The 25,154-nt window shown below is 32.7% G+C and overlaps 1 pseudogene; it reads right to left on the bottom strand.

The window, feature by feature from the left end:
* LOC149550389 (uncharacterized) overlaps window positions 1-19,870 on the bottom strand; it is a 199,060-nt pseudogene extending 179,190 nt beyond the window's left edge.
* Window positions 19,871-25,154: the final 5,284 nt, after the last annotated feature.

Here is a 25,154-nt window from a genome sequence, read left to right as displayed (position 1 = left end):
TCAACTCAATGATTAGTGTGGAGGATGTATAACCCTTTATAGTAATCAAGAGCTAGGTGTCTGAAGGCATGAGAAAGCTCCTAAAGGGAATGTTATAGAATGGATTTCAAAGATAATAAAAATGTTTCCTTTAGTGCAATGTGTATAGAAGGAATCACATGAAGGAGTTGCACACAAACATTATGGAGATTTCATTCCAATTACATTATGCCACATCACTTAGGTGGGAATATTTTTTTTTGCTTATAACGCTCAGCACTCAATACTCTACTTCTCTTAAAAGACAAGTTCTTTTGTAAGAACAAGCTCATGCAAGTTGTCCCACCATCGATGGATGACAGCTAGCACATTGCCAAACAAATTTTGAATGAAACCATAGGCAAAGAGAAATCATGTAATGATGTTAATGATGGGAAGGTGATGCCATTCTATGGATTCACATCACAAACCACCCAGTCAATGTAAATGGGTATAGAAACCATCATTTTGCACCCTCACATGAGTTAACTTTAGTTAAGAGGAAGAAGCTCTAACAGTGTGAAAAATGCCTTGAGGTTCCCAACTACATGAGTTAAGGAGGAACCCAAGGTTAAACCTATGACCTTGTGAGAAGACAACATGTAGTAGAGTGTGTTTATTGGAAAATGTTTGAGGTGGAAAAATTCAACCAATTAGAGATTGACACATGGCAGTCAACTAGGAGGGTTGACCTAGATGGAAAAGGGGCCACAATTTAGAAAGTTGGAAAATTATTTTTATTTTGCAACTTTTGAACATTCAGGCATAGAATTTAAAATTTTAACAAATTTAAAGTTGTTCTATAGTTTTGACTATAGAAATTTTTTAATTTTTCTTTTAAATGCTTTAAACTTGAAATGAGGACCTAATTTTCAAATGCATGCTAGAGGGGTGATTTTTGTCAAAAATGTGTTGTGCAGTATACTATCAAAACTAAGAGAAGATGGAATTTTTGAATATGGGATCAAAATTTGCACAGGTATTTAGTAGTACAACCTATAAGAAGATTTTTTTTTACAGGGCATTTTCAGCAAAATGGATAGAATTCATCATTGAGCATTAAAATCAGATCGAAGGAAAATATGGAAGTTTGTTGTAGCCAAAATTTGGGGAAAATGATTCTAAAAGCTTTATCTTGCCTCTAGAGGTCATTTGATAGGTGTTTTTGCCCTTGGTTTGATCTCAAAGCTGGCATCAAAATTAGTTACACTTTTCAATTATTCTGGAGATATTTTCAAGGCATTTTCAAGCAATAATAAAAATATCTGATGTACAGTTATAGAGAGAGAGTAGACAGATGTTTTGAATTTGTAGATGAAGGTTTTCTAAGTGGAAAAATGGCAGCATTTGATCTGATCCAGGATTTCTTCCTTCCTATTTAGTCTCTTCTTTCTTCTCACTCAAGGGTTGGCAATTTTCATTGTGAGACCATGGGGTTGGTTCCAGTTGTCTGTGAGACCACATTGTTGGATCTAGAGCTATAATTCCACCACATTCTTTAGCATATTTCTCTTGTATGAACAACAATAGTTAAGCTAATATAGGTAGTTATGATCTATTTGGTGGTTTTATGAATTGTTTTACATGCATCTAAATATATATTTTCAAATAAATCAATACAAAAATGTGTAGGAATCTCTTAGTTTCATTATGATTCTCATCTCCTATCTCTATAATCTGCAATTTTTTTAGGTTCAGGGACAAAGAACTAAGACCCATTTGCATCCCCATAAGGTTGTATGTCTGATATGTTTTGCTAATGGATCAAAGGGCCAAGTAAATACTTGATGTATTTGGTAGGGTTTTTGGTTATTTGAGAAGGATAATTCATGAGAATGAGGTATTTATGAACACTGATGTCTAATTCACAAAGTGATAAGATAGATCTAATATCTTGATGTATGGAATATGTTAGTGGTATCATAGATGTATGTGTGTGATTCATGGAATTTCCCAATAGATAGGGCACTAATCAGCTATAGGATCAACTTGTTCTTACTACTACATATTTGGGGTTTTGTTGAAATCAAATTTAATCAATCATCCATTTCCTTTTATATTTATGAGCTAAAAGGATTCCCTCACTTAGCTTATCAATTTCTTAGGCCATTTTTCTATCTATTTCATGTTTGGGATCTTTGCATAAGTGTTAGAAGATTAAAGGTTTTATCTTCTTTATTAGATTTAAGTGTATGTTTCAACACTAGTATCAAATAACTGAATATGAGGTTCACTCACCTAGGTTTTACAAAGCCTAAAGTAGAAGAAGGGTCTAACCTTATAGTTGGCTTGGTGTCTGAAAGGGTATGTTGAAAATGGGAAGTAGCTACCCTTAGATGTATTATGTTCTCATCAGGGTAATTTGAAACCACGAAATTTCAAAAAACCAATAGTAACAATCATTATTTTGTCATTGATGTCAAACCTTCTACTTGTTGGTAAGAAAATTGTTAACTTTTCTTAGAATGCTATCATTTTATTGATTGATGAATAGGATTTGAAAACAAAGGATAACAAGAGTACCTAGAGAAAGGTTGAGTTATATGGTGTATAAAAGTAGAACTAAGACCAAGTAAAACTTTGATGATATAGTGTATTGTTTATCTACTTAAGGATATAATGATAGGATAGTTGAGCAAAGACAAGAAGAAAACTAAGCAAAAAGAAATATGTCTACCAAGCCTGATTGAGAAAATATTGGAAGCCAAGCAATTTAGTTTAGGCCAAGAAAAAAGTTAGCTATGACCAAGAAAATTCAGTATGAGCCAAGCAAAGAAAATCTTAGTATGTGTAGAGTGTGAGAGATGGCAATAATGATCGAGCGAAGACTTAGTTCATGCCAAGCAACCTAGTGTTGACTGACCATCTAAATATAGTTACTGCTAAGTAAAAAACATGTTATTTATGAGTGATTGTATAAAGAGTTTGACAAAGATTTAATGAATTTGAGCTAACAAAGTTGATTTCTTGAATTATGTGAAGCATATTGAAGATAAGTATGATGAGTTGGTGGCACAGGAATTCAAGATAAACCATTTGAAGACTTGAAGAGGATTGAAAGGAATGTTTCTAGAGGGAACAAAAATGGAAAAGAGGGAGGATTCGATGAATATAACCTAACCCTAAGATGGACAATCAAGATGAAGCAAAAAAAGATCAAAATTCTCTATATAAGATGATACAAGGCTAAATGCAAAGTGAGAAGTTTGTGAGTAAAAAATAGAAGGATTTTGGAGGTGTTTCTTCATATGGTGGTCGAAGGAATGAAACTATAGTTGGCATACTAAGCATGAAGGCTTAAGGAGGTGAATGCTTGAAGGGTGAACAAGCAATCAGAGATGAAGGGGAATGAATGTTAAGAAAAATCCAAAGCTGAATGAGAGATCTATGATCTACAAGTGAGTAGTTTTATTGTTAGATCAAGTCCTATTGTTATTTTCTAGCAATTGTATCAGTCTAGATAAATCCTTTCGATTAAGGTTGAGCTATAAAAATTACATAAATCCTTTAACCGAGTGACATTCTAATGGAATGTTCTAAAGTCCTCTAATAAGGCTCACTTCTTATAGGGTGATTGAAATCCTTTAATCAAGGTTACATTTAACAATGTGTATTGTAACCTTTAACAAGGTTGGTGCCTCACAGGGATCACTTCAAAAGAGTGAAAATTTGTAACATGTTACTAGTGATTTTTCCCAAATTGGGTTTTTAAGTTAAATCCTTGTGTCAAATTGTGTGATTGAATTTTTGGTATTTCATGTTTACATTTTTGCAAATTTCATTTGACCTAAGACAATAATATACTAAGATTTGAGACATTGGATGATCTAATCATTGCATGCACATGTATTTGTTGAATACTAAAAAGTTTTATCTCTACATTTGGATCTTGGATAACTAATTCACCCTGCCCTCTCAATTATTCTAAATTATTCCAAAATTTGTTAGTTTACATGATTGGAGAGAGATGAGGAATCATAACAACAAAAAGTAGAGTGGATATATGATGATCTTCAAAATCTTTATGAGACCTATGAGTGTCTTACACATCTTGTCTCTTTGTTTTATTTTCTTCCTCAATCCAAGTATTTGCCTCTTGGATGAATAAATTCTATGTTGATTGATATCTATCAAAATCATCACCATATAGGTGCTACAATTGTCTTTAATGATCTATCTATTTTACAAGGTATTTCTAATCTCATTCTTGATAGAAAAGTTGAGCAATCTCAATATACATCAGTCAATATGGAAACTGCAAATGCATGGGAAAGACATCCTAGTGATGGTTTTTTAGGTGATGATGCCCTAGGTGTTAACCTGGTAAACAAATATCTTGCAAGAGTAGGTATTGATGCTCCTGAAGTGGAAGAATAAAACTTAACCTCTTGGGCATCTATTACTTATGATGATATGTTGGAAAAAAAACTACTATAAGCATTATATGGGGAGGAAGATGATGCATGACCATCTAGGACATTCTCCCGTAAATCAATTGCATCATTTGAAACCTCAGTTTCATCTTAGTTTGGTAGTATGCATTATCCATCATTGTTCAACTCAAGAAAATCTTCTTATGGAACAACATCACGATTGGAGGATAAGTCTATACCTGGACAAAGAAGGAGAAGTAACCTTTCAACTATATATGAGCTATAAACATAAGGAAATTTAGAATTAGTAAAGGCTTATAAGATCTCTAGTTTTCTTTGAAAGTATATTGTCATTTATAATTATTATTTGATATCGATTCAAGAAAAACCAAAAACTTGATTTTCTACTATGTAGGTATTCTATTTGGGGAAATGATTACATGGATGATAAAAAGGAGGTGAGCTATCTAACATCTTTACTCTTCTAATCTCGTGGAATATTCCTTAGAGTATAAAATCTTATGTTGTCTTAGCTTCACACTTAGATGCAAATTTTACTTTTCTTAGAAATTTTATAAGGGCACTTTTTTTCTTATTATTGAGTAGACAATAACTATGTTTATTTTATTTTTTACCCCTAGTTTATTTTGATGATTCAAATTGGAAATGATTGTTTCTAATGTGCATTTGACAATCTAGCTTCTTCATATTTATTGTTGATTTAAATTTTTTATTGTATTTCTTATGATTTCAAAATCTACCATTTGTGCAATGTCCCTTATCTAGATAGATTGGAATATTGAGATAAGGTTCTCAAATTTTCATATGCAATAGAATATTTTCTGTTTAAGATCTTTACTTATAGAATTTTTTATGAAACTATGTGATAAATAGATGGCTAATAGATGAAATGTGATTGTAATATCCCTTAGTTATTCACAATTGAAAATCTCTCTTACTTCCAAATAATTTCATTGGATAGTTTAAATGATCTCAAGGCTAAGAGTAATTTAGATTTGGATATTCACTATGACATTTTATTATAGGCCTTCTTAGTTTGTTTATCATATATCTACACAATAATATCCCATACTGGAGAGGTTCTATGAATAGAAAAAAGTTTATATCAATCTTGTCTAAAATGACATATTCTATTAAAGTTTTAAAATCATACATCTTAACCATTCTTGAAATCTGCCTCCTAACTCTTCTTTGTGTTGCATCTTTTATCGTAGGATAGCACTTCTAGATGCAAAGTACTAATGGAAATAGTAATGGTATGCTTTATAATTTTAATAATCAATTTAAGTGTATTGTTATTAGTTGTATCTTAATATTTATAATATAAACCATTTTTTTCATATCTATTTCTTCTTAGGGGATTGTACTCATCATATTTAATACCTAACCATGGTTGTTTACACCTATCGTATCCCGCATATACCAATGATGGAGGATTTAACAAGTAGACTCAATCTAAATAGTGGCCTTCTAGTGTACAATCTATAGTGTACATTGTAGTTATGGGAGTTGGTTGTAACCTGAACTAGCATAGATTCTTCTATAGTAGTCTTCAAAAATAGAGTCACCAATAATATAAAACTTTTATGCTTTTGGATGAAAATGTTTGACTAAGGAAATAGTCCAATTCTGTTACATGACATGTTTAAGGAGAAGTGGACTATGACCAAAATCAGCATGTTTGATAGCCCACTCAACATAATGAATAGATAAAATTAATATCTTAATGAGAGAGGGATTCATAATGAGGGATAAAACTCACAAGAAGAGAAAATATAATAAAAGGACTATTGACGAGGTTAGATAGGACATATAGAGAGAAGGAAACTTCAGAAAATAATAATACATTACATGTGATAGAAGGAATCACCAGAGATAATTGGGTACATAACAATTTTGTAAAGTCTCCAACCTTTCATATCATGCCAATGATTTCCATTTCTAAACATATTTATTGGACTATAACTATTTTAAGAAAAAATGAGTACTAACTACATTTCACACCCGATGTTGGTATTTATAGACTTGTGAAATACATTTTGACACTATACTAAGGTTGACAAGTTGATCACCATGGTCCATTGATTTTTTCCAAATATTGATATAGTGTTGAATCTACAAGAGAGAAGCTACTAAAATAAGAAATCCTAGACATGATACCCTTCTATTGATGCAAATCTACATTTGAAAATTTTTCCCATGGGAAGATTACTAACTCAAACCTAAGCTTAAATAGGTTATAAAAAATTTATGTTCGCTAATAGTAACACACAACCATGTTATAAAAATGTGTCATGATTCACTTACATGTTCTTGTACTTTTGAGCAATTCCATTATATTTCTTAGATGGGGATAATGGGGATTTCCCATTTTCCTCAAATTCATATTGTTGATGTTGATTTGAAGCTTCAAGGCCATAATAGAATATGTTGGTACCATGATCAACTATGAAATCATGATCCTAGGTACATTACAACCTCCCCCACACATCATTGATCATTGTATTTATCCTTTCAAAACCTTATCAAACTTTCCATAATTAAATTTTGAATGATCTTTAAGGTTTCCAATGTAAACAATCCAAATAATAATGGTCAGGCACTGCAATGCATGTGGGGAACAAAGATCTCTGTTGAGAGCCACATTTAATATTCTATTATCAAATAATGTGGGTTTAAGTTCAACTCTCTTTTCTAAAAGTTCCCAATCCTCCTCCTCTTCATCTTTTAGTTTTTCATCTTCTTCAAGTACTGTTACCTCTGTTTGTTCAAGTCCACCATTTCTTCTCCACTTTTTTTGAAGGGTTACATACACCTTCCATAAATCAAATTCATCTATGTTATTTTATTCTTCTTTATTCTCCTCATTTCCTTTATTATCCTTCTCATTGCATGCCTTCATTAAGGGCTGTTGTGCCTCTACCAACATTTGAATTAGGCATAGCACTATTTTCAACAATTTTCTAGCTAATAAAGATGGAAGCCTTGTAAATATCAACATGGTATAATATGAAGGGTTATCATACAATGTCACTTTCTTCTACCATACCTAAGAAAGTGCATCATGCACTTGAAGCCCCTTTTGGAGATAACCATATGCTGTCAATAATTGGTTTTACAAAAAATAAAAAATTTATATGAATGGTCATTCAACATTAAGATTTTTTTGAATTGATATGTCATAATGTTATTTTTTCTTATTGACAAAAATATTGTCATTAAATTTAGGAGTATGTTGGTTAGAGGTATAAGACTCATATCCTTTAGTTTCACTGGCAACAACCACTGAGATCTACGACCAATATATCATTTAATTGAAAGGATAAATAGATTGTCTCATGATGTTAGTTTTAGATTACTATAAAAATAGGTTTTGAAGGGACCTCAAAACCCTTTCACATCCTCAAAAAGGAAAAAGAAAGACAACCATCAAGAAAAGAGTCCTTAAACCTACTAGGAGCAGCACCAAAATTAGGTTTGATAGGGACCCAAAACCACTTACATAGTCCAAATAAAGTACCCAAGTTTTACAAGGATGTGGAACCTCCAATACAGTTTAAAACTAAAAACTAGAAAATAGGACCAAACACAAGAACCAGATGTAACAAGCAACAAAAAGGACATGAATAAGAACCCAACAAAAAAAGAAGACCCAAAGAAACTATTGCAGTTTTGTGATCATCTTAACTGCCTCCTTACCAATCTTAGTTGTATCCTGGATGGAGTTAGCAGCCAAAGAAGTAGCAACAATCAAGGCTTTCTTCCTCAAACTCTATCTTGTCCTCTTGCTAGGGCCCTCTGAAGATATGGTTCCTTCATTTTCTCTTTTGCCTAGGCTCACCACAGCAACACAGATGCTTGAAGCTACCTACTCCATTTTTGTTCCACTTTCCTTGATAAGTATTCTAAGATTCTGCTCATAATCCTTAATTTTTTTTGGGATGTCTCCCATTTGCACCTCCAAGTGTTTGATAATAGCACGGTTAGCCTCCTGGTTATGTTGCAAGGTTTCTACTTTCTTCTTCAACCCCATTATTTCATTATAAATCCAAGAATCGACTTGGAGGAAAGAATAAGCTTTAAGTTTGGCAGAATGTAGGAAGGAGAGCTTGGTTTCCCTCTCCAGGGAGTCACCTGCATCTTCAACAATGGTATGTAGCGAGGACCCAACTTTATCAATTTATTCCTCCCCATCCAATGGCTCCTCCTCTCCAATCTCCACAGGGTCATGTTGACTAGGGACCTCCTTATCTTATCCCTTAGTCTCCTTTGTAGGAGTGGAAGCCTTCCCCATGTTTTCCTCCTCACTCATAATGGCTGGACCATCAATTAAATTATCTTTATCTTTATCACCTCCCCAAACACAATCTAAGTACCCTCATTATCAGACTTGCTCTATTCTAAGTTATCCTTAGTTGTTTCTTCCTCTCTCCCTTTCTCATTTTTTCCTTTCTCATGATGTTAGTTTCCTTTAATACTTTTTGGATTTTACACTACATTATAATCAATGCTCAACATTTTAGACTAATAAAATTTAAATGAGCTAAATTTATAAGCTCTTAAAAGTGTTGGGTTTGTGATATTCAAAGCTTATGATTTTTGGAATGAAATTATCATATGTTAAGTATTTCATTTTTCATTTTTCTTTATGATACTTGTATCTATATCTATACAACTTAGTGTTTTATTTACAATGTTGCAACATTTTGCAATTTAGAAGTTTGCTAAAACTTTATGATCTTAAAAAATGATTATTTAAAACCTTGTTGCAGAAAAATATGACTCTTGAATGCTTCTATATTTATTGTAGGTGACTAAGACTCTTGCACAAGTTGGCCTCAAATCATCCAACTTGATTGTGAGTATCAATTTTGTTGACATATCAGTCAAGTTTTTTATTAGTAACATACACTTATTCATATTGTAAGTATCTACCAAGCTTATTGTATAGTTAACAGTGTTTGCAAAGCATTTCAATTGTCACTGAGTTCTACAATTGCTATCAAGTCCTTTGGACAAATTCCAATGTTTACCAAGCAGTTACAGTTATAGTGAAGATTAGCAGTGTAAATCGATCATCTCAATCTCAATGAGCTAAATTTATAAGCTCTTAAAAGTGTTGGGTTTGTGATATTCAAAGCTTATGATTTTTGGAATGAAATTATCATATGTTAAGTATTTCATTTTTCATTTTTCTTTATGATACTTGTATCTATATCTATACAACTTAGTGTTTTATTTACAATGTTGCAACATTTTGCAATTTAGAAGTTTGCTAAAACTTTATGATCTTAAAAAATGATTATTTAAAACCTTGTTGCAGAAAAATATGACTCTTGAATGCTTCTATATTTATTGTAGGTGACTAAGACTCTTGCACAAGTTGGCCTCAAATCATCCAACTTGATTGTGAGTATCAATTTTGTTGACATATCAGTCAAGTTTTTTATTAGTAACATACACTTATTCATATTGTAAGTATCTACCAAGCTTATTGTATAGTTAACAGTGTTTGCAAAGCATTTCAATTGTCACTGAGTTCTACAATTGCTATCAAGTCCTTTGGACAAATTCCAATGTTTACCAAGCAGTTACAGTTATAGTGAAGATTAGCAGTGTAAATCGATCATCTCAATGTATGTCGAGTTTACCAATACAAACTGAGTTATGCAATGTTAACTAAGCTACTCAGTGTTAACCAAGTGACTTAGTTTAGACCGAGCTTGAGGTGATAATGCTTACCAAGCAATGTAGAGGTAAATAAGTGATTCAGTTTATATGACGAGTTTCACAGTATCTACCGAGTCCTGAGTGCAGACTGAGTTCAAGACTACTTGAAAGTGATCAGTATGGACAGAGCTTCTATGTCTAGTGAGTGCATGACAATGCCGAGCATTGACAATGGATGTTAAGTATTAGAACTTCATTGAGTTAATCTTCAGAGCCTAAGTGTCTACACTTGAGCCAAATTTGTAATATTTGTGTAAACTTGTATAGTGGTTGACTATGTAATTTGTATAATTGGATTGGTATATATGTAGTGTACTATATCGCATCTAGTGTGTGTGTGTGTGTGTATTAATGCAATAATTAGAAAAGAGTGAAAAGTGTGAATCACAAAGGCTACAATAGTATAACAAGTAGTAAAGATTCATCTATCATGGTAAGGTGATTTGTACACTTGAAGGAATCTCATTCAAAAAACCAAGTTGTAGATCAGAGATCGGCTACTATTTCATCCTAATAGGTGGATCAGTCAAATTCCTTAACATGGTAGGCCTAACAATCTTTTGTAAATCTCTTTGCTGCGTGCATACTTCATTGTATGTTTGTAAATCCTTTAACAAGGTGGATGTAGTAGTCCTTATTGCTCCTAACAAGGAAGATCATCATAAGTGATCAATGTAAACCTTAACAAGCCAACTTTATATAGTAGTACTAAAGCTTGTGGGTATCATCCACACCCTACTTTTACTTTCTATTTGGAAGGTTTTTGGGTCACCAAATCTTTGTATCAAAGTGTTATGAATTCTTTCATGGTTTTAGTTTCTTATGCATATAATTAGATCATATTATATGTGAAGAATTAAAAGCTAATTGGACTCTTGGATTAAAAGTTAAGATAGTATAAGTTTTAGAATTTACTGATTCACCCCTCCCCTCTCAATAACTTAGCATTGTTAAGAATATTTTGAAAAATTAGTATTAGAGCATTGTGGTTCTCAAGAAAGTTTAATAGCTTGAGCAAAGATCAAAGCCATGGAGATATTCAGACTTGACAATGAAAAGCAAGATTTGGAAATAGCTATTTCCCAACTCAAAAAAGTGAAGAGGCAACTCTCTCAATCCTTGAGAAGAAGAAAAGAACTTGCAATTAAAATGAATGATCATCTCTACATTGTAGAAAAGGCTAAAGATCTTCATTCAAGTAATCAAGATGAAGCCAATGAAGCAATCAAAGAACAACTAGAAAAGAATGGTTCCCTACAAGAAGTAAGAAAATTAAGAAGAGAACAAGAAATTCAGTCAGTAAGGCCATGTGAAGTCATGGAATAGAAGAGAAATATAAAAGAAGAGATAGAAGGAAATAACAATGAAATCTAGCACCAATGCCTTCAAAAAGTAAACCTTATTGATTAGCTCTCTAATGAAAATGAAGTAATCATGAGCCTAAGATCTGAAAATGAAAGATTACAAAATGATCTAAACTTTGAAAGGAAAATCAATGAAACAATGATCAAATCCCAAGCAGACATGAATCAATTGAATGAGAAAATTCTCTATAGACAAAATGGAAAAGCAAGAATTGGATATAATGAAGGACAATAATCATCCAAGTAAGGAGCTCAAAAGAATCAAAGACCTACTTGCAATCATTGTGGTAAGATAGGTCATATATCAAACAAATTTTGGAGCAATGGAAAATGCTACAATTGCAATCAACATGGTCATAAGGCTAATGAATGCAACTTGTGATGTTGCCAAAAACATTTAATTGCTCCCAACTACATCAAAGACAATCAAATCACTCTTAAAATTGTTGGAGAAGTCATACATGATGAAATTATGTCTATATCTGATTGTAATTTCATTTGCAACATTAAATTTGCACAATTCACTGAGAAGCCCTTGAAATCAAAAAACCTCATGTAGCTACTACCAGCTAATACCTGCAAAAAATCAAACTTCAAAAATGGAAAATTCGTTCTTTTTTGGTTCCAATGGTATATTACACTTCACATTTTGGACAAAAATTGCCCCCCTAAGAGCATTATGAAAAACTGGCCTCCATGACTAAACAAAGCATTAAAATTGAAAAATTTAAAAAGTCATATAGTTGAACTATATAAAACTTTAAAACTCATTTAAATTTTTCAACTTCAAAATTCTAAGCATTTCAAACATTAGGATTTTTATATTTATTACTCTTTCATTCTTCCCCTTATCCCTCCAACCTGTCAATGCCACTTGGTAAATTCGCATTGGGCCATCATCATTTGAAATGCCATTAATTAATTAAAAAATTTAATTCATGTAGCACTTTATTTCTTAAGATTTCCTTATAGTCTATCGTAGCATCATAAAAAATTTAAATGAACCTTACAATTTTAAAAAATTCTCATAATATCGCATACCTTATTACTCATCCTCTCGACCACCAAGCAAAAGCAAATTTCGTAGCATTGGAGGGCTAAAATTTTTGTTTTACGATCCTATGGTATGGGCCCCATTGTATCATCGAAGATTAGATTTTTGACTCCCATGACCTTATGCCAATCGTAAGATCATAGGCCCTTAAACTTGAGCTCCTAACACTACCAATTGGCGTAACATCATAGAGCTCTGGCTTTGGTATTCTGATCCTACGACCCATCGTAACATCAAGCTTCATCAGTTTAACATCTTTGATCTCGTGACTAGGCTTAATCTGCCATTTGGCACTTCTTGTTTAGGTGCTTATTTGATCAAAACTTTTCTTTTTCATCACCAATATGGCCGCAAGCAGGCCCCTCTAGCATGCAATGGCAGTCCTAAACCAACGTGTCCCTTAAGACATATTAACCTTTGACTGTGTGTGCTTTAAAACATCAAAAATACCCATGCCGAAAAACATGTGGGATCAAACATTCTCATAAATTGACCTGTAGTCTTCTTGGCATCATTTTACCTTTGCTTCCAGCCACGTGGGTCTCCCCTACTGCTTAGATTTCCTGTTCATGAATCATCCTTGGCGTGAGAGACCTCTTCATTTCTCAGCCGCACTCTCTGTCAAGATTTGGTCCTCTCCATTTGGCATGGAGCTACTCAAAATGTGAGGCTCTATCTACTTCTCTTGCATGCAGCGTTCCTCTAAATGGTTGGCTCCTTGGATTTGCAAGATAGTGATCATCAGTAAAATAGCATTTTTTGCGAATGGAAAGGCCCTGGAAAAGTGTGTAGACAGATTTGTCAAGACCTAAAAATTGGCACAATTGTAGTATTTTTAGAGTAGAATGCAAGGGAAAAAACCATTTGGTCCCACCAATCATGGACTCAAATATATGACATCTCGAACAGGGCTCCTGATCAATCTACACCCCAGAATACCAGTGAAACTTTATAAATTGCAAATGGAATTGTGTTTGAAAACTAATCAAACTAATTTATCATAAGCTTAAATTTGGACTACATAAAGTCTCTAACCCCTAGAATATGATGCAAAATGAATTTTCTTATTTGGGTAAATTGGTCAAAAGTTATAACTTGTCAAATAGGGATACCCAAAATTATAAACAATGTGTAGATTTATAATAGATGTCACTGACCAACTTTGAGGGGTTTGAAACCTAGTCAAACAGATTCAAAATGACTTGAAACTTGGAACATAGCTTCTTTGTTATTCATATTAAATGTTCTCAAAGTGGCAAGCCTTGAAACATAACTAGGTAAAAGATATTCAAAGGCAAACTAGGCTCTTTGTTACTGTTTGACACTTAGGCAAAAAATGCAAAATGACACTAGCACAAAATGGGACTTCGCAGAATGATTCAAAATGTCAGTTATCAACATGAAACACATGCACAGGCTGAATGAAGGGTGTTAGAAACATGAAACACCATTTAGGCATTAATACAACAACTAGGCACATATATGCATGAAAAGCATTCATAGGAGCTAAAAGCAACTCAAAATTTGGAATGGACACTCAAAATAGGAAAGCAATTTTGAGTGCCAATAGAGGCTCTATTTGGGGATGCATGCTCCTTTTGGGCATGGCAAGAAATTAGATCTCTGGATGAAGAAGACCACTTAAAAACTTTCTCTAAGAAAAATTTTGAAAACAAGGAAACTACTCTATCTATATAAGATGGTGACCCCAGACCACTGAAACTTTTGCAAACCTCTTACCTCGAGGTAAACTGAAACTTTGAATATCTTTTATTTCATCCAACACATAAAAATTTTCAATTGGCTCAGCGGGCAAAACAAAATAACTTTCTTGACTTTCATAGTGCATACTAGGGACATCCTTATCATAATGCTCACTATGAAAACAAGGTTTAGCATTCTCAAATATACAAGGATCAAACTGATAACTCTCTTTAATATATGAATTATGCATACTATCAAACTTTGGAAAAAGATTAGACACACCCTTAAATTGTGTATCTCCATGTATAGCTGATTGAAAATAATGAGTATCGACATTTATACTCACCAATGTCTTCCATGTCAATGATTGAAAAAAATCTAGGGTTCTCCACTGATTCTTCACAATTAGCAAATGGATCAATCACATCAAAGAATTCATTATAAAACTCTATGCAAGGTGCAGGCAGATCTTCCAAAACAACTTCATCTAATACCTTGCCATCATCATCACAGTTGAAAAGTTGAGAAGCTCTTACCTCATATGAATCATCATAAATCTTATCATGAAGTTCTAACTTATTTGCAAAGATAACCTTGTCAAGTACCTCATCTTCAAGCTCAAAAAATGCAGCATCATTAGAATATTCACTGTCACAAATGGAAGAAGAACAATCTAATTTGTTACAGTAGTATGATAGTGTGTCACCATTAAACTCATCCTCTACTAGATTTGAAAACTCCATGTCTTCTTCAAACACTAGATTGATCACTCCATGCACGGATCCTTCTTGAACATCCTAACAAAAGATAGTTTGATCATCATCAAAATCTTGATCATATAAAGCATTAGTATAAACCTTAAATTCATCACCCATTTCATCTTCATGGAGACTCTCAACAATGAAGAAAAACTAGAATTATATGAAGACTCACTTTCCATTTCTTCTACCATGCATATAGTATCCATAAATGCGTTCTCTTCATTATCAAGTTTAGGATATTCACTATGAATAGACCATGATTCATTCTTGAACTCTTCACTACATGCTTTAACTTTATTGTCTGATGTGAAAACACTTGACAACCCTTCCTTAAGATCTTCATACTCAAATTCACTAGTATCAATTAGATTCACCACTTCTTTATCTTCATACCTAGAGGAAAAATCACTATCAAAATCTTCATCAACTAACTGGTTTGTAAAATGTAAAGAATGAGAAGCATTTTCACTTTCAGATTCAAAAAAATAAATCATATCTTCACTTTCATATGAATTTTCAATTCCATCATTGCTTTCCTTTTGTCATGTTGCATCTAACTCATATGAAGACATCTCATCATCACCATCCTCATTCTCATTTATATGATCCCTTTCAGCATTCTGTTCATCTAACTATGACTGAGGTAACCTTGATTCACATTCTTCATCTTGTGTTACCCTTCCATGGAATGTCAGATTGACAACGTCAAACTCATCATTAGAGACATGACCCTCAGCCTCCTTAATTGCACAAGACTAAGATTCAAATATAACAACTTCATGTCTAGAAACATTAGTAACATTATCATGTACATAATCAACACTATAAGAATTTGCTACTGTAGCTAATCCTTGTTTTATAATATCATCACATTGCTCATTTCTATCAAAGTCTGAAATATACCTTGTTGTTGTAACATCACAAATATATGTGTCTTCATTTGCAATAGGCTCAATATTTTCTACACACATATTCTAGTTTGAAAATTCAATCTGATTATTCATTACAACAAGGGTGTTGACATTCTAATCTATATTTGAATACCCAACATGATACTGCTCCTTATTTTTGTCTTCATTATATTAGAAAGAAGACTTAGATAATTTATTCCTAGTAAGTCCATATTTCAAATTATTCTCAATGTCCATAGCTGCAATAAAAGCTTGATATAATGTTTGAGGTTCTTTATCCCTTAACCGATAACTCATTTTCTTATCAAATGCACCAAGGTAAACTATTAGGCTCACTTGATCCTCTGGTCTACATTTCTTAGGGATCTCATTCAAGGTTCTTAGAAATCTAATATTAAATTGAGGGACAAGTTCATCATCCTCAATGTGAATTCTTAAAAATTTACTATATGAATTAGATATGCTCACCCTTTCTCCAAATTGCTCCATGAAGGTTGCATGCAACTCACTCCAAGATGAAATAGAACACACTGGTAAAAATAAAAACCAATCTCTAGCATCACCTTCTAAAGTTTGAACAAATAATTTCATGTGCACATCCTCATTAGAAATCTCATAGTCACCCATCAAGTCACTGAAAACTTGAACATGTTGTCTAGCTGAAACAGTATAGTTCCCACTGAATTTAGATAAATGTTTTCCAATATCATTAGGAATGACATTCGGGAAACCATAGATACCATTGAAACATAATGGCATGTATCTCTTGGTAGAAAAGGATCTACGATTTTGGTCAATGGACTACATAGTAGGCGAAAAGAAATCTGCCATGTTTTGCAAACTTACAACTTCACCAAATAACTTTCAAAATTTATAACTTGCAGTAGATCTAACTCATCTACCAACTTAAATCTATAGCATATTTCTTGATGTAAAAACATTTTTTGAAAAAAACTTTCGTAGAATATGCTGAGATGCATTAAACACTTCTCCTACTTAGTGTTGAAATATCACTTAATGGAGAAAAACTTTTGTATCACTTACTTTCTTGAAAAAGAGATTCAAGAAAGAAGAAAATACCTTAAATGTGATTCTTGCAAACCACTTCAATGCTATGAAGAACAAAAAATTCAAACCTTGTCTTGATTTAGTAACTCTTGCAAGGCATCACCCACTTTCTTTACAACCTTTGCTAAGGGCCTGAGATGACTTCTTCAAATCTTCATTCCAACTGTTGCAACCTTCACAATACCCTCAACTTCACAATTGCACTAGTGCAGAGATATAACTTGGAGTCACCACTATCTAAGTGAGAAAAGATTTTTCTGGCTTGCACAAAACAACAAGCTAATCCAAAATTTATAATAGGTATTTGAAAACCACACATCTTGGAATTTCACACCATTAACAAAGTGAAAGAAAACATATTCTTGACTTTTGAAATCATAGCAGCACTTCAAAAACACTCTTTAGTTGAATTGACATGGAATCACTAGCGACAATATAATCTTTCTTCAACCTTCAAAGCTACTATTGTCCTGGATAAAACATTACTGGGAGGCATAAAACTTCAGTATGACCTTGCTATTGATAACAAATGTTACACATGCCTTTCTTGTAATTGTATTGAATCACCTTCAGATTTCAATACTCCCCAGCAGAATCACCATTTTCTTGGCTCTTGATTTAACAGTTTTGGAAATAACCAAGAAACCAAACCAATACATCTAAGGTTACCAAATTCCTATAATGGATGCACTTGACTATAGTCTTGGGCCAACTATAAGGATAAATCCTTCTTCTTCTTTAGGCTCTATTAGACCTAGGTGGGTGGACCTCAAATTCTTCAGATGGTACCAGTTTAAAGACATACAATTGAATTTGGAAAAATAGATAAAATCCCTTAATCTTCTATGTTTATGCAAGCATTCATGGGTGAAATAGCTGATAACAGAACACATGAACCTAATAAACTAAGGGAAAACTCTTTTAACTCTTAGACACAAAAGGAAAGATATTCGACTAAGATTTGTATCTCAACATCATCCAGGTATGCAACAACAGAGAACATGTATCCTCCAAGCTAACCAATCCCTTATCCATTGGGCATCAACTAAACCTTAACATGAAAATGGATACCTAAAGTATACTCATATATTCAGGCATATGATCTATTTATTTGACTTGCAAATAGACACCAATCTTCATAACAACTCTCATACTTATTGCAAAATCCTTCTGGTGTAACCTGCAACCCTATCAGTATAAACAAGCATTCACATGGATCTTTGTTCCAACAAGAAATTCATCCTAATATACAACCTTAAGGGGTTACAACTGAGTTTAAGACCTTAGTTCTTAAGCATAGAACATTGCAAGTAACAAAAGTAGGAGATGAGAATTAGAATGAAACTAAGAAGTATAAACTCTTTGCATTAATTTCATTGAAAATAATACATCATCTAGATATCAAAATTTAGAAGAGAACACCAAGAGATGACTATGTAATATAAAAATTCTTCGAAAGAGATACAATATGCTATTCATAATAGGAAAAAAACTGAGAAAACTGGTATCACAACTCTGAAAACTGGAGCCAACCTTGTGGTATCACCAGTCCTAAAAATTGGAACCCTTACAAAGAGTAGAAAAGGAAGATATATAGGAGACAAGATCTTTCTAGAATAGCAATCTGAACTTGACATCTGTCCCACTAAAAAAATCTTCAATCTGAAGTTGTTGAAGTTGAACTTCCTTTAACTACCTATACTTGAAAATCATAAATGATGCCAAAATATCTAATATATCCCCACTTAAAAATATGAAAATATCTCATGAAGAAATATCAAGAAATCGTCAAATTATACTGAGGCTCCAAAAATCTGATCTCAACATGTCACTTTTGCTTTGCCGTGAAATGCAACTTGTGTTGTTGCCAAAACATTTAATTTCTCCCAACTGCATCAAAGATAATCAAATAACCCTTAAAATTGCTGGAGAAGTCATACATGATGAAAGTATGTCTATATCTTATGGCAATTTGATCTGCAACATTAAATTTACACAATTCACTAAGAAGCCCCTAAAATAAGAAAACCTCATGTAGCTACTACCAATTGATACCTGCACAAAATCTTACTTCAAAATGGAAAATTCACTCTTTTCTTGTTCCAATAGTATATTGCACTTCACATTTTGGACAAAAATTTCCCCTCTAAGAGCATTCTAAAAAACTGGCCTCCATGACTAAATAGAGCATTAAAATTGAAAACTTTTAAACGTCATATAGTTGAACTATATAAAACTTTAAAACCCATTTAAATTTTTCAACTTCAAAATTCTAAGCATTGCAAACATTAGGATTTTTATATTTATTACTTTTTCATTCTTCCCCTTATCCCTCCAACCTGTCGATGCCACTTGGTGAATTCCCATTGGGCCATCATCATTTGAAATGCCATTAATTAATTAAATTTTTTAATTCCTGTAGCACTTTATTTCTTAACATTTCCTTATAGTCCATTGTAGCATCATAAACATTTTAAATGAACCTTACGATTTTACAAAATTCTCATAATATCGCATCCCTTATTACTCATCCTCCCAACCACCTGGCAAAAGCAAATTTCATAGCATCAGAGGGCTAAAATTTATGTTTTATGATCCTTTGGCATGGGCCCCATCGTATCATCGAAGATCAAATTTTTGACTCCCATGACTATACGCCAATTGTAAGATCATAGGCCCTTAAACTTGAGCTCTCAATGCTAAGAATTGGCGTAACATCAACGAGCTCCAGCTGTGGCATTCCAATCCTATGTTCCATTGTAACATCAGGCTTCATCAGTTTAACATCTCTAATCTCACGACTAGGCTCAATCTGCCATGTGGCACTTCTTGTTTGGGCACTTATTTGATCAAAACTTTTCTTCATCCTCACCAATATGGACACAAGCGGGCCCCTCTAGCATGCAAATACAGTCTTGAACCAATGTGTCCCTTAAGACATATTAACCTTTGACTATGTGTGTTTTAAAACATCAAAAATACCCATGCCTGGAAACATGTGGGATAAAACATTCTCACAAATTGACCTACAATCCTCTTGGCATCACTATACCTTTACTTCCAGCCACTTGGGTCTCCCCTACTACTCAAATTTCCTGTTCATGAATCATCCTTGGCATGAGAGACCTCTTCATTTATGAGCTGCACTCTCTATCAAGATGTGGTCCTCTCCATTAGGTGTGGATCTGCTCAAAATGTGAGGCTCTATCCACTTCTCTTGCATGGGATGTTCCTCTAAATGGTTGGCTCCCTGGATTTGCAAGATAGTGATCACCAGTAAAATAGCATTTTTTGCAAATGGAAAGGCCTTGGAAAAGTGTGCAAACAAATTCATCAAGACCTAAAAACTAGCATTCTTGTAGTATTTTTAGAGTATAATTCAAGGGAACAAATAATTTGGTCCCACCAATCATGAACTCAAAGATATGACATCTCAAACAGGGCTCTTGATCAATCTGCACCCCAAAATACCAGTGAAACTTTATAAATTGCAAATGGAATCGTGTTTGAAAACTGATCAAATGGACTTATCATAAGCTTAAATATGGACTATATAAAGTCTCTAACCCCTAGAATATGATGCAAAATAAATTTTCTTATTTGGGTCAACTGGTCAAAATTTATAACTTGTCAAACAGGGCTACTCGAAATTATGAACAATACGCAGATTTATAATAGATGTAATTGACCAACTTTGAGGGGTTCAAAACCTAGTCAAATAGATTTGAAATGACTTGAAACTTGGAACATAGGTTCTTTTTTATGCATATTAAATTTTTTTAAAGTGGTAAGCCATGAAATATAACTGGGTAAAATATATTCAAAGGAAAACTGGGCTCTCTATCACTATTTGACACTTGGGCAGAAAATGTAAAATGACACTAGCACAAAACAGGACTTCGCAGAATGATTCGAAATGTCAGTTTATCAACATTGCACATGCTAAATGAAGGGTGTTAGAAACATGAAACACCATTTAGGAATTAATACAATAGCTGGGCACATATGCATGAAAAGCGTTCATAGGGGCTCAAAGCAACAAAATTTGGAATGGACACTCAAAATAGGAAAGAAATTTTAAGTGCCAACACCTAGTAGTTCTTATTGCTCCTAAAAAGGAAGATAATCAAAAGTAATCAATGTAAACCTTAATAAGCCAACTTTATACTACAGTGCTAAAGCTTATGGGTATCATCCCCACCTTAGTTTTACTTTCTATTTGGAAGGTTACTAGGTCCCCAAATCTTTGTGTGAAATTGTTATGAATGTTTTCATGTTTTTAGTTTCTTATGCATACAATTAGATCAAATTGTATGTGAAGAATTAAATGCTAATTGGACTCTTGGATTAAAAGTTAAAATAGTAGAATTTTTAGAAGTTACTAATTCACTGCTCCCCTCTCAGTAACTTAGCATTCTTAAGAATATTTCCAACAGATTTCACAAAAAGAAACAAGTTGACAAGTTTTCCTCTACCATATCAATGGTTTAATTTTTCTATTGGTTATAGAAATGTTTCATATGAATTTTTATAGCTTGTTTCTTTTCCTTGGTTTCAATTGGTAGATTTGCAAGCTTTCATCTCTTTGTTTTAGTATAAATAAAACTATTGTTATGGGTGTTAGGTGCAAAGTCTTTAACCGAAAATTTTTACACCATCTTGGAGATAATCCAAATCCTTATGAATAAGAAATTTCAATTATTGGATGGACCTTGTCTCCTTTTGACAAGGAAAACTTAATCCCCAATTTTCGTTTTGGGGATGGTAAGTTTCAAATTTATTTTCATATTATCGTGCCAATTCATTTTCATATGACACTTTACAAATTTCAAAGGAGACAAAGTAAAATGTCTATCACTAACAATACATTCTCATTGCATCATACAACTTCAACTCATGACCAATAGGTGTTCAGTTTCTATCCAAGTTGTAATTTATGCAACAGACTTGAAGAAGCACAAAGACAATACAGAGAAATAGTCCTCAATTGTGACTTGCTAGTTAGTAAGGATTTTTATTTGATTAAGCTTTGATTTTTATGATAAAATGTAAATTTAGAAGGACTTATGTATTGAAGTATTGGGCTCAGAAAGTATGTCTTTCTAGAACGATTAATTGGGTTCATATTTATATTGTTCATATATGTAGTAGGTATTAAATATAGTTATGTCATTTACTAATGTATTTCATATTTTATTTTTCTATTAGGGCCAACATCTTTTACACCAATCATTGAAGAAGTGATTCATATTGTGGAGTAAATTGGGGGCAATACCATGTTCTTTTGATAATTACAATGGATAGGTTGTATATCATTTATTTATGCTTCTTTTCAAATGTATTATTATTTAAAAAAATTGGAACTTCTATCATCTTGTTGGATAAAAAGCATTTACTTACTAGGATTCTTGAATTATATGTAACATGCACTTACACTACTTAATTGTCCTTGTTGTTTACACTTGTACCCATCCTCAAACTAATCTGATGCAAGTTAAATATTTATAGGTAACAAGAACTGTCAACACTAAAAATAGTAACTTGATCCCACAAGAATATAATATAGTCAATACAATAGTGCAAGCAAGGTACTCCCATGAACATGATTTTGTCATATTTTTAATGCTAATAACTATTCAATAAAATTGTAGCTGTAATGTAAGAATTGTTACAACTCATGTAGTGTATATCTATAATTCAATCTTGATTTATACCATATAGTTTTATTCCAAATAAAGTTGAAGTTAAAGCGCTTCATGCCAGTACCCATAAACATCCTTCTCATCATTTATATCCATGTTTTCACCTCAAATACCATTTCCTTCATGTTTATCCATGCAAGCACACAAAATTTTAGCCCAATACAGTTCAAATACTAATTCTCTTACAATGTTATCCCAACTTCACAACATTTATCATTGACTGCCATGTAGAAACTAGTCTAATATTTACATTTATACATCCTTTATGTAGTTTGTATATACAAAGATTCCATCTTGTCTATGTGGCTGTCATTACATCTGTGGGTGTTAAGCCTTTCTTTTGGCCCAAAATCATAGAAACATGATGTTAAGCAGTATATTTTTGTGAAACTCCTCTTTCTAGCAACGAAGGCTCATTTAAAAATTCCCAATTGTTTCTTTTCTACCTAAATATATGAAATAGAAAAGCTCAATTATAAGTAATTAGATGATATATTAAATAACAAGATCTCAAAAGATAAGAATCAAGACAATGTAGAAAATTACACATTGTATTATCATTTTTAAAGGGTGCTAGCTCAATGGAAGATCACCTACTTTACAAGAAGATGGATGGTGGTTCGATCCATCATGCCCTATTATGACCAAATACACTATTAAATATGCTACTAAATGTTTGATCAAATATACTACTCGATATGCTACTAAATATACCGCTAAACATGTGACTTAATATACCAAATATGTGACCAATTATACAATTACATATGCTACTGAATATATTATTAAATATTTGACTAAATCAACTATCAAATATACAACTAAATATGTTAGTAAATATACTACAAAGTATGTGACTAGTGACATGATTAAATCAACTACTAAATCAATTACTAAATATATCACTATATATACTACTTAATATAAAACTAAATATGCTACTAAATATACCACTAAATCAAAGATCAAAATTAGTGATCAAATACATGGCTAAAATTGCTTATAGTAAATTTAGTAGTGTTATAAATGACTAGGAATTAACTACTATTAGTCACATGACCAAGTTTAATCACATATATACAAATTCTAGTGGTTTTTTTAGTCACATATTGATTTTTTTGTACTAGTGCCAAGGCAACCAAGCAACAAAAAGTGATAATTGTCGATCCCAAAGTTAAACTTGATCTTAGAAAAGGTGTGAAGAAGGTTGCTACACCTCAAGAGCCCAAAATAAAATTGATAATGAGATCAAAGACAATCGAGCATCCAGCTTTCAAAACAAAAGGAAGTTAAGCAAAGAGAAAAAATATGCCAATTCACACCAAAAAAATATTCTTAAGAGGTCAAATAAAAAACTAATTATAGGTGAAAAGGAAGAAGATGATGAATAGACCAAGTATGATGATCTGAGCACATTGGAAATTGTACTAAGACCACCTCTTACGATTGTAGACAAGGTATGTCAAGAAATCACTGAACTTGCAAGCTTGACAAGTTTCAAAGATGTCAATTTTCATTCCTTGAATAAAGAAGATCAAGAAAAAATTGGTAAAGATCTGATAGAAATGATTATACAATTCAAGACTACACCTATAGAGTTGAGAGAAGGCATTCCAAAAAACTTTTATAAAAAGGTTGGTGCTAAGTGGAAGTGGACATTATCTACTAAGAAACAGATCAAGGAGGTCACTCTAGCACAAATAATGCCATATTTAGGGAAGACACGTGTCTATTTTCCTAAAAGACTTTTTGAAGAAGTTCATGCCAAAATAAAGGGGATATAAAATTTTGATGAATAAATTTGGTGAAGATGAGCAAGAGAGCCTCAATGTATGGAAAGAAGCATTTGAATTGCTCAATCCATCAATTAATAAAGAAGATGAAGAGGAAGAGGAAAGAGATGGATAAGTCAAAGTAGAAGAGGATGAAGTAGATGAAGTTTCCAAACTTGTTGAGGGAATGAGGCAATTAATGGAAGGGTGTGAACAATAAGATGTTGTCACTATTAAAGACATTCCTGATTCATCACTGCACAATCAAAATGTGTTAACAGATGAAGACCTAGAAAATATTGAGCCTAATACATCTCTACCTAGTACCAATCCAGTCTTGTTACAAATCATGGATTATCCAAGGATTGAAAGTGCAAAGACTGATAGTTGTAAACTTACATTAGTCACTAAGGATACAAATTCTAAGAAAAAGGATAAAGATATAATTGTATATGCACAATTTACTTGTATGTGTATGTCTTAGATTGAAGTGAAGATTGTAGAGGTCAAGCAAAAAGAGTTAGTAGAAAAGCATGAGAAACCAAAAGAGAAAAAAGATTCATACGCTATTATATAGTCACCAAGTGAAAAGCCATCAAAACCATTGACTAAAACATCTAAATAGTAGGTGACACCTACTCAACAAGAGCAACAAAAAGCATCTAGATCGATTGAG

This window comes from Cupressus sempervirens, chromosome 7, assembly GCF_028749045.1.
Source record: "Cupressus sempervirens isolate cs-2001-9-10 chromosome 7, ASM2874904v1, whole genome shotgun sequence".
Lineage (NCBI taxonomy): Eukaryota > Viridiplantae > Streptophyta > Pinopsida > Cupressales > Cupressaceae > Cupressus > Cupressus sempervirens.
Note: the sequence above shows the minus strand (reverse complement) of the source record. Positions and strands in the feature narration are given on the sequence as shown.